The sequence below is a fragment of the Talpa occidentalis genome, unplaced genomic scaffold, assembly GCF_014898055.3.
Source record: "Talpa occidentalis isolate TD23 unplaced genomic scaffold, MPIMG_talOcc4v2.1, whole genome shotgun sequence".
Taxonomy (NCBI): Eukaryota; Metazoa; Chordata; class Mammalia; order Eulipotyphla; family Talpidae; genus Talpa; species Talpa occidentalis.
Genome location: NW_026555331.1, coordinates 75,963,400 through 75,973,182, shown reverse-complemented (window position 1 = coordinate 75,973,182; position 9,783 = coordinate 75,963,400).

Genomic DNA, 9,783 nt, shown 5'->3' with positions numbered 1-9,783 from the left:
GGTGAATCCTCTCACCCTCCCGTGCATCTGGCCTGTACTCCGGTTCTTGTATAAATAAATAAAAATAAAATATTTTAAAAATTAAAAAAAAAAAGCCTTGGTGCCTTAGCTCCACCTCCTGAGGGAGGCCTGTCTCCTCCCTGGGGTCACTTAGCTCCAATGATTCTCTGAAGTGGGGCTTACAGTTCCCATAGAAGGCCAGGAGGAGCGTCTGGAGTATTAGAACGTACACTCTCCTATGTCTGACTTACACTTTGGGGCCCTTGGGCTAACTGCCTTCCCCAGGACCTAGGCTGGCACACCTTCCCTCTAGCACAGTAATCCAGAGCACCCATCCTCAAGAGCAAGATAAGAAACACAGGCAACTTGGAAGTACTCCCCTCAGGCCAAGTAACTTCCAGAAACTCAAGATATTGACTAGCAGAGTAGCAATGAGAGCAAGTGGACATCCCAGCACTGTAGGGGTTGGTCCCCTCCTCACTTTCTTGGACTGCATCCTCTTCTCCCTCATGCCATTGTGACTGTGCAACCTCCTCATCCTCATGCCACCTTATCCTTACAAGTGAATGTGGGGTGGCACCTACCAGGTGTGACCTGGTAAAGGTGACAGCAGAGAAGGAAGCTCAGGTGAGAACTGCATATAATCAGTCATTTTTATTTGCAGCAAACACCCATAAAGTTGCTTATTTCCTTCTTTTTCATATTCGCAAAAATAAGCTAAGGTCCAGAGGGAGTGGGTTAAACAGAGGTAAACAGGACCACTCCTTGGCACTGCCATGCCCTTGCATGCTCCACATCTGGGCTAAGTTTTAAGACCCAATTCACCCACTGTCCTCACAACCTGCAATGCACATTTCTTTGTCATGAGCATTCCCCTTCTGTCTTCTCACAGCACAGCTCAGCCTGCTGCTGGTAACACCCACACCTGTTTAAAGCCTTTTTAATGGCAAGGGAAATTCTTATCATTAAATGTTATGTCTAAAAGAAATACCCAGGGCTTCTCTGGTGGCGCAAGGTGTTAAAACACAACCTATGAAGCTTCCGCAGCAACTGTAGCCTCTGCAGCATGAGTTTGATCCCTCAGCCGGCCAGGGAGAAACCCATATGGCACAGCAGACCTCTCCTGCCTCCCCCGCTGCTCCCCTCAGCAGTGTACTTCAGTCAAGCTGCCTGTTCTGTTCCCCACTCTGTCTCCGGTGAATCCTCTCATCCCCCACACCTCTGGCCTGTACCCCAGCTCTTGTATGCATAAATAAATAAATATTTAATAAAATAAAAGATATACCCAGAATTATATCACAAGATGGTAATAGTAGTTATATTTGGGTGGTTGAATGACAGGTGGATTTGTTTTGTTTGTTTCTGATGTTTATTATATACTAATTTTATTATTGATGTTATTTTTAATAAAATAAATTTTACTGGGGAAAAATGCATCACCAAAAACAGGGGGAGTAAACACACCACAATATCAAGAGTGTTATCTCTGCCCAGGACTTTGCTGTGTTTCTAATCACCAGCCAATCCCTGGATCATGTTCTTGAAATCTATCAAAATAATTTCTCTTAAATTCCAAATGTTCCAAGCATTCAGATAGCTGAATATGTGACAATATAATTGTTGCATAATGACCACCCACTTTCAAAGCCATGCCAATGCAATCATGGGAGAAAAATTGGAGATCTAGTGCTCCGGGAGCTTGATAAGGTAGAGCCTGTGACCTGCTTTGAAAGTGAGCAAAGATTAAGAGGCTGTGGGAGGGGATTGTGCAAATATAACTATGTGTGTGTGTATGAGAATACATTGACTTTTTAAAAATATCGTTATGCTCTTTTGATCTTTTTTGATTAAATCTAAACTATACTTTTACTGTTTGCCAAAAAGTTAGTAAAACTTGGGCATTTGGGTAAAATAACAGCTTCAGTATTTATTCCTCTGGCACTTTTTATTCCTGAAGTAGGACTAAATGGAGAAAACTGTGTAGTCTTCTCGCTTCTGAGAACACTGCCCTGGCTACACATGTCCATCCACTTTGTGTGGAGCAAGGGGTTAAGTCTCAGCACTATGAAGCGATTGGCAGCCACTGCAACATGAGTTCAATCCCCAGCCAGGGAGCTACCCTCAGGGCACAGAAGACCTCTCCTGTCACATCTGCTGCTCCCCTTAGCAGTGTGTTTCAGTGGAGCTGCCTCTTCTGCTCCCTGCTCTATCTCTGGTGAATCCTCTCACTCCCCACACCTCTGGCCTGTACCCTAGTTCTTCTATGTAAAAATAAATAAAATATTTAAATGAATGAATGAATGAATGAATGAGAACTGACAAGTAGATAGGCTGGCCGGGGAGGGTGAACCTAACTGTATCCCTTGTAAGGGAGCCCTCATCCTCATGCTGCTGTGGCCCCTTCCCTGTACTGCAGTCATGTGGAGTAGCTGCCAAGGTGAGGGAAAAGAAAGGGGTAATCATAACACTCTCATGGAGAACTTATTCTGGATGCTGTACGCGCTGGGCAGTCCTCCCCATCACACCTTTGGAGGAGATGCTGTAGTGAAGAAGGCATTTCTGCAGAGGATAGGGGATAGAGGAGTGAGTAAGCTGCACCCCCAGGGAGAAAGGAGGTGCTAGGCCTCCAGAAGTCAGCCAGGGATGGCTCTTTTCTAGTGAACTATGACCTTACTACTACAGGCACACCCTGCTCATCCATCCTCCTGTTTCAGTCCTGGACACATTTCCAAGGACAAACCCCTGTTACGTAATAAAGTTTTGGGGACAATACTAAAATTCATGTCATTTCCCCGATAATAAGAATGTATTTGTTATTCATGAGCCCCTTGGGCCACACCAGAGTTGAATTAATGAGATGACTCACAGCAGCCCCTCCATAGCTTCAGGATGGGGGTTACCTCAAAGGAACCAGCCAGGGGAAAAGAGGATGGGCCTTAGAGTCAGCCTCACTCTCAGAGGTGAGTGTGTGTGGCTGGACATGGAGTTCAGTCACATAGCCAGTGATTTTGTCAACTGTGCCTACATAACAAACCCCAATAAACCTCTGCACACTGAGGTCAGTGGTATTTCTTACTGGGTGGATGCATTGCTGTGCCCAGAAGGTGATGGATCTGGACTCCACAAGGAGGGCACAGAAGCTCTGTGATCAGGCACCCTCCAGACCTTGGCCTATGCACCTCCTCATTTGGCTGTTCGTAAACTGTATCATTTATAATAAAAGTATAGATGTAGTTATTGCACTTTCTTGAGTTCTGTGATCAACCTGGTGGGTGGAGTCCATGGGAAGCCGTGATTTTTGAGCCAGTGGGTCAGAAGTATATATGTGGGACTGCTGTTGGCAGTGGGAACAAGATTGTGGACGATTGATCCAAAGTCAAGGTGTCTGTTCGTACCACCATCTGGGTGGAAAGTGCCGGAAGTGACTTGCAGGATGCCAGCTGGGGTGCTATCAGGGGGTTCCTGTCTATTCTACTTTTACTTGCCTTCTTTGAGGGGCAAACCCTATGACTGAGGACCTCCCCTGGTGGCTCAGGCAGTTGAGCGCAGCACTGTGAAGCTGTCCTCAGCCTCAGCAGCGCTGGTTCTATCCCAGCCGGCCAGCAAGAATCCCACATGGCGCGGCAGACCTCTCCTGCCTCGCCCCCTGCTCCCCTCAACAGTGTATTTCATCAGTCTGCCTGTTCTGTTCCCCGTCTCTGGTGAATTCTCTCACCCTCCCATGCATCTGGCCTGTATCCCGGTTCTTGTATAAATAAATCTTAAAAAAAGACAAAAAACACAAAAAAAAAAAAAAAAAACTATGACTGAAAAAAAGAAAAACAAAAAACAAAACAAAACAAAAAAAAAAAAAACCTGGACTCTTAGTGCACATGGCTGGGAAAAAGGGATTAAAATATCAACTTATTTTCAAATGACTTCCTTCCGGCTGAATGTTAAACCCACTTAATTTAGGAGCATCTCAGAATGCACTTCAACAAGCAGGGCCACTGCCATGTTAGAAGCTGTTCACATTTAGTTAGAGAAATGATACAAAACTGTCCAAAACTGCACAGCAAGTGAAGACTCCCTGGGTCAAGGCAACTAAGAAAAAGTTGTTTTATGACCTTCTGTCTTGTAGGTCAAGGGGGCTTCTGTTCATGTCCCAAGTGCCTTGGAGAGAGTGTTACAGCCCTTGGATGGGGCAATGGCAGGTGGTACCTCAATTTAAGTGACGCTTTGATCTGCATGCCAGCCGCGGGGGGGGGGCAGCTGGAATAGTTTCTGGGGTTTTGTTTTCTGCATCAACCTCAGGGGACACATTTATCATGATGCTTCATGACTTCACCTCTGGAAGATGTCAAACAGGCTGTGCCCAAGGGGCCTAGACCTCTGGAGCAGGCAGTTTCTGAATAGTAGTAGGGTTAAGAAGGCTCTGTAATTTATCTATGACTTGTAGACACCCAGAGAGCTCGAAATTTCCAAAGTGCAGGGGAGGAAAATCTCTTCTTCAAAAGACTGGAAAATCCTTGGGCTCTGACATCCACACTAGGTTTTATTGTTTTTGGCCAAGATTATTTTTTCTTGTCTATCAAGTTTGCTACTTATTAAAGAATTACCTCTGGCAATTCATCTAGTTGTGTTTTGGGTAAACATTTGAGGGTATAAGAATCATCTTCAAATGAAAATGCAAGTGTTTTCTTGTCTGATCCAGCTGCAGATTCTTCATCTTGGTTGCCAGTGAAGCAACTTGGTTCCTTTCCTTCTGCCCCCAGAGTCCCATGCTCAGGGCGCCAGCTCCACGCCTCAGTGGGGGAGGAGGAAAAGGGAGGTAGCTAGCTGCTAGTCTCCATCCAAACAGCAATGGAATTCCTTGGCCGGGTTGTTCAGTAATCTTTTGCCAGCTGGCTGCCTCCCTTTCCTCTGGGAACTCAGTGAATCACACCTCTGCAGTGCACTTGGCCCTTGCAAGCCCTGAGGATTGGAGGCCTGCATCTTCTGCCAGCTCTCAGAGCTACAGCCCAATTTCTAAGCATGAATTTTGTCAGGGCCCTACAATTTCTGAGCCCTGGAGGCTTCCGAGCTGCAGAGGGGCATGAATGGGAAGCCCACAGCACCCCACGCTAGCAGGGTGCTTGTAGGGGCAAGCTCTCTCCCTCCCATCTATCTAGGGGCCCCCAAGGGAGCAGAGATTCCTGCAAGTACTCTGAGAAAAGAAGCCAACTTGCTTGGTCCTCTTCCCACCTCCCTCCCCATGACCTCAGATAAGGTAAACCTCTGTTTCATAAGCCCTCTGGCTGTTAGTCAGGCATTAGCAGAATATCAGGAGTGAGGCACTAGGTCATACACACTACTGAATACATGCTCAAGGTTCTATTCCAATGCTGTGGGTATGAAGCATCAGGAGGGAGGCCACTGCTGCTCTCTTTGCCCTCTAGCAGTAGAAGTGTGGGATCTGTCTCCCCAGAGGGTTGGGCAGGCTTTTCTCAATGTACCCAGAGTAGACTCTCCCAGTAAGTATCACCTTAGGATGGGGGACTAAGGTCAATCAAGGTTCTGTGAGCCTGGAGAAGTCTCTTACCTTTACATAAGAATGCAGACTATGTTATTTTAAATATGTATGTGTGTGTGTGTGTGTGTGTGTGTGTGTGTGTGTGTGTGTGTATATATATATCTATATATATATATATATATCTCTTTACTTATGCATACAAGAATTGGAGTCTAGGTCAGAGGCGCAGGTGGTGAAAGAATTCACCAGAGACAGAGTTGGGAGCAGAACAGTTACATCCATTGAAACACTCTGCTGAGGGAAGCAGCAGTCAAGACAGGAGAGGTCTGCTATGCCTTGTGGGTTAGCAACCTGGCTGGGGAGTGAACTGATTGTCACTCAGGTCACAGTGGCTGTGATAGCTCCCACCAGGGAGGCCCAGAATACAGACTATTTTAGCAGCAGTGAAGACATAAGAGGTTGAGAAGTTCTTGTCCTCGTCTCGGTCCTTTGCCTTTTTCAAATCAAAGAATCAATAACTGATTCTCTTTTTATGATATAGAAGAACATAGTTTGGGGGTATCATCCACATGTAGATTTATCAGTGAACCTGTCCTCCCTAGCTGAGAATTTCATCTTGTTATATTCAGAGTAAAAGATGAAGTCTTTCCCCCTTGATATGTAGTCTTCCCTCTGCTCTCCTTGACAGCCCAGGTCCCTTAACACTGGCTATATATTCCTGGTTTGCCCATATAAACACTCCATATATGTGTTTATTAATTGAATTTTCCTTTGCTTACCCATTTTTCTATGATTACTCATTTATCCCAAGAAGAACCCAGAGGATGGTATTTCCCCTGATCCCAGACAGAAGCCACAATGCAAGGTCGCCCCTTTCAAGAAGCAGGAAAAGGGGCCTCCCTGGTGGTGAAAGGGGTTAAGCACCATACTGTGAAGCTATCCGCAGCCTCTGCAGCATGAGTTTGATCCCCAGCCGGCCAGGGAGTTGACCCACATGGCACAACAGACTTCTCCTGTCTCACCCGCTGCTCCCCTCAGCAGTGTATTTCAGTCAGTCTGCCTGTTCTGTTCCCCTCTCTGTCTCTGGTGACTCCTCTCACCCCCACACCTCTGGCCTGTACCCCAGTTCTTGTATGCATAAATAAATAAATCTTAAAAAAAAAAAAAGGCAGGAAAAGGATAGGTTTTTACTGCCTCAAATAAGAATGATCAGGGAATCTTAATGCCCAGGCCAGGACATGAGCAAAAAGCCCCCCTAGACATTAGTGCTCGGGGAGAAAGTGCAGCCACTTCACACCCCCAAGCTTGGTAATACTTCACAGAAGCAGCAGAAACCTCTCTGCCAAGGCCCAGTGAGGCTGGCCTGCTGGCCAGCTCTGACCAAGTGCCTTCCAGCATGGGCGGCAGGCCTGTCTTGCTGAGTCCTCTGCTCAGTCAGCCACATCCTGGGAGGGCTCAAGCAGAAGGGAAACCAGTGGCAAGGGGAGTTAGCTGAGCACTGTGGCACTTTGGCGGCAAAGGCAAGCGTGGGGGAAATGAGCCTGTTGCTTTATTAAAATAGGCCTGCTATATGAAAAAAAATCATCATCCACATACACTTCTACATGAAGTGTCCTGATTACTTGACAAAGAACTGGTGATAGGAAGCATTTTCTTTTGCTCTTCTTCCTTGCACCCCCATTTTCTTGGCAAGCTGTGATTTTGCAGGGGCCAGGCTGGAGCTCCCTCCCTGGGGGTTGGGGAGAAACTGAGCCTGTGGAGCCCACATCCTAACTAACTTGCTTCCCTGGAGCAAAAGCAGAGTCACTCTGGGCCTGTGCCTTTCTAGGGGAACCTCCTCCATGCTACCCACTTACAAACCCACCCACAGTCACTGCCAAAAGAATTTTAAAAAATTGCTTTCCCTGGAAAGATCAAAATAATCTCCCACCTGAGTTTTGCCTGCAGTAAATCCAACCCAGATCCTGTAAGAATTCACTTGAGAGCCCCCTTCTGCTTCATGCGGCGGTCTTCCAACCCCGTTTTCTCTCATTTACTCAAGTTCAATGGCCTTCCTGACACAGTCCCATCCACTGTGACTTCTCAGGCTTCAGTCACCTTGCACGCCCTCTGCTTCTTGATCTCCTGCACCCATTCCACACATCCACACCTGTCCCTACCCTTCCAGCCTTCCTTCATTTCCAGACAGACAGGCAGAGTTCTGATGCCTGCTCTGTTCAGTGTATTATCAACAATCTCCTCTTCTGCCTGTTTTCTAATGGATGGTGAATATTGTCAAAACTTTTGCATTAAGAAAAGAAGGGAGGGAGGGAGGGAGGGAGGGAATCAACCACAGGAAAATCCAGGCTTTTCACCTCTCTATGACCTGATACCTCTTTCCTTTCCCTTGGAAATAATGTATTTCACACCTTCCAAGGTACACATTTTTCCTACCTTGGTAACATCACTGAAACTGTAATGTGTCTTTTAGAGGCCAAAAAAGCATCATGTCATAGCTTAATTGCGGTGCTTTCTTTCTCCTAATGGGAACAAAGAGTGACATGTGTCTCAGCATGGATGACACTGGCAGTGATGAAATGCTGCTTGCTACTTGAAAAGGGCTGCTGAGTTCCCCTTTGTGGCCTGTGTCTTTTGATCCTAAACTACTTGGGTCTGGTTTCTTTTCCCAACCACTCCACTGAAAAATGTTTCCCCATGGTCACCCAGGGACCCCTAACTCTCAAAACCCTTTTTTTTTCCATCCATGTTTTATTGACTTACATGCTGCTTTTTGACACAGGTGGCCTCCTGAAATCTACCTCCCTTGGTTTCTGGGGCACATGGTCTCTCCTCTTCTACCTCCTCTCTTGTACATCCAGCCTCCTCCAGGGGCACCCACTCTCTAGTCCCTGAGCTCCGTGATCCCCCGGCCTGTCCCTCAGTCCTTGTGTGCAGACCTGAGACCAGGACAGGCGCTCTTACATTGGCTTTCTCTTTCCCCGTGTACACAGAGCTCCCCAGTCTGGTGCCTATGTGAAGTTTTCTCTGGCCACCTGCCTGCAGTGTGTCGCTCCCGGTATTTTTTCCTTCAGCCAGAACCTCTCAACCTAGAATCATTTTCTTCTTAAGGACACATGACAGTGTCTAGAGACATTTTTTGGTTTTCACAACTTGAGGATGATTCTACCAGCATCTGAAGGCATTGGCCAGGGATGACGCAACAGCTTATTGGACATAAGATAGGCCCATGACAAAGAGATACTCAACCTAAAGAGTCACTAATACCAAGACTGGGAAACTCTGCTACAAGCACTTCAGCAGAAGGGCACCCAGACTGAACTTCCCTTACACATTTCCCATCAGGGCATGCCCTCAGACCCTGTGGCCACCCACGCATGTTCCTCCCACTGGGCAGAAGCCAATGGACACTGTGCTTTGCCCATCTTCCCATTTCCAGTCCCTGTCACAGGTGTGAATGAAATACCTGTAGTCCAGGCAGTGTTAGCAATGAATGGAAAATGTGATTGTTGTCTGTCCCCTACAACTAGATACACTGTAGCTGTGTGAAGGCAAAGACCCTCACAACCCACCTGTGAGGATGAGGAAGGATGGAAGCAATGACCGGAGAAGTGGAAGATTAGGGACAATTGAGAAAATTTGTAGTACCTTTGCGCTGCCTCTGGATGAGTGTGGGCTAAGGCTGCTGACCACAAAGTGGGCAAAAGAGAAAAGCCCAAGAAAATTTGATTGTATCACTATTTCAAAAAATTAAAATAAGTTTGAGTGAATATACAGGGAAGATATAAAGTAGGTGTAGGTTGGTAAAATGAATTTTTTTTTTTTTAAAAGCTACATTTAAAGAGAGGGGAATCCAGATTGTATGGGGAATAGTAGATGTATTATAAAGTAAAACTGAAGTAGAACAACTGCCAAGAAAGCAAAGAGGAAATACTGAAGATGAAAAGGGATGAATATTTTAGGGGTGAGTCCATTTTTCCTTCTTATTTGAGCATTCTTCTGTTCCTATTCGTGCAATATGTCTTTGGATCCTAAAAATTGGTTAAAATAAATCTTTGTGATTCATGCAGCTTTGCTATTTTATCTTAAATTCTGCTTCCTCCATGTCTCCTTCCCAGGAAGCATTTTTTAAAATGTTTTGAGCATTACCTGCCTGCTGTTTACATACGCTTATTGGAGTTCTCTTATGCCCCAGACTTGGGGGCACCCCTTTCCCTCCTTTTCTTCCAATTAGCCTCAGTTCTCTTATTTGGACTTATTACACTGCATGGATATTTGTAAGCTGAAATTCATAC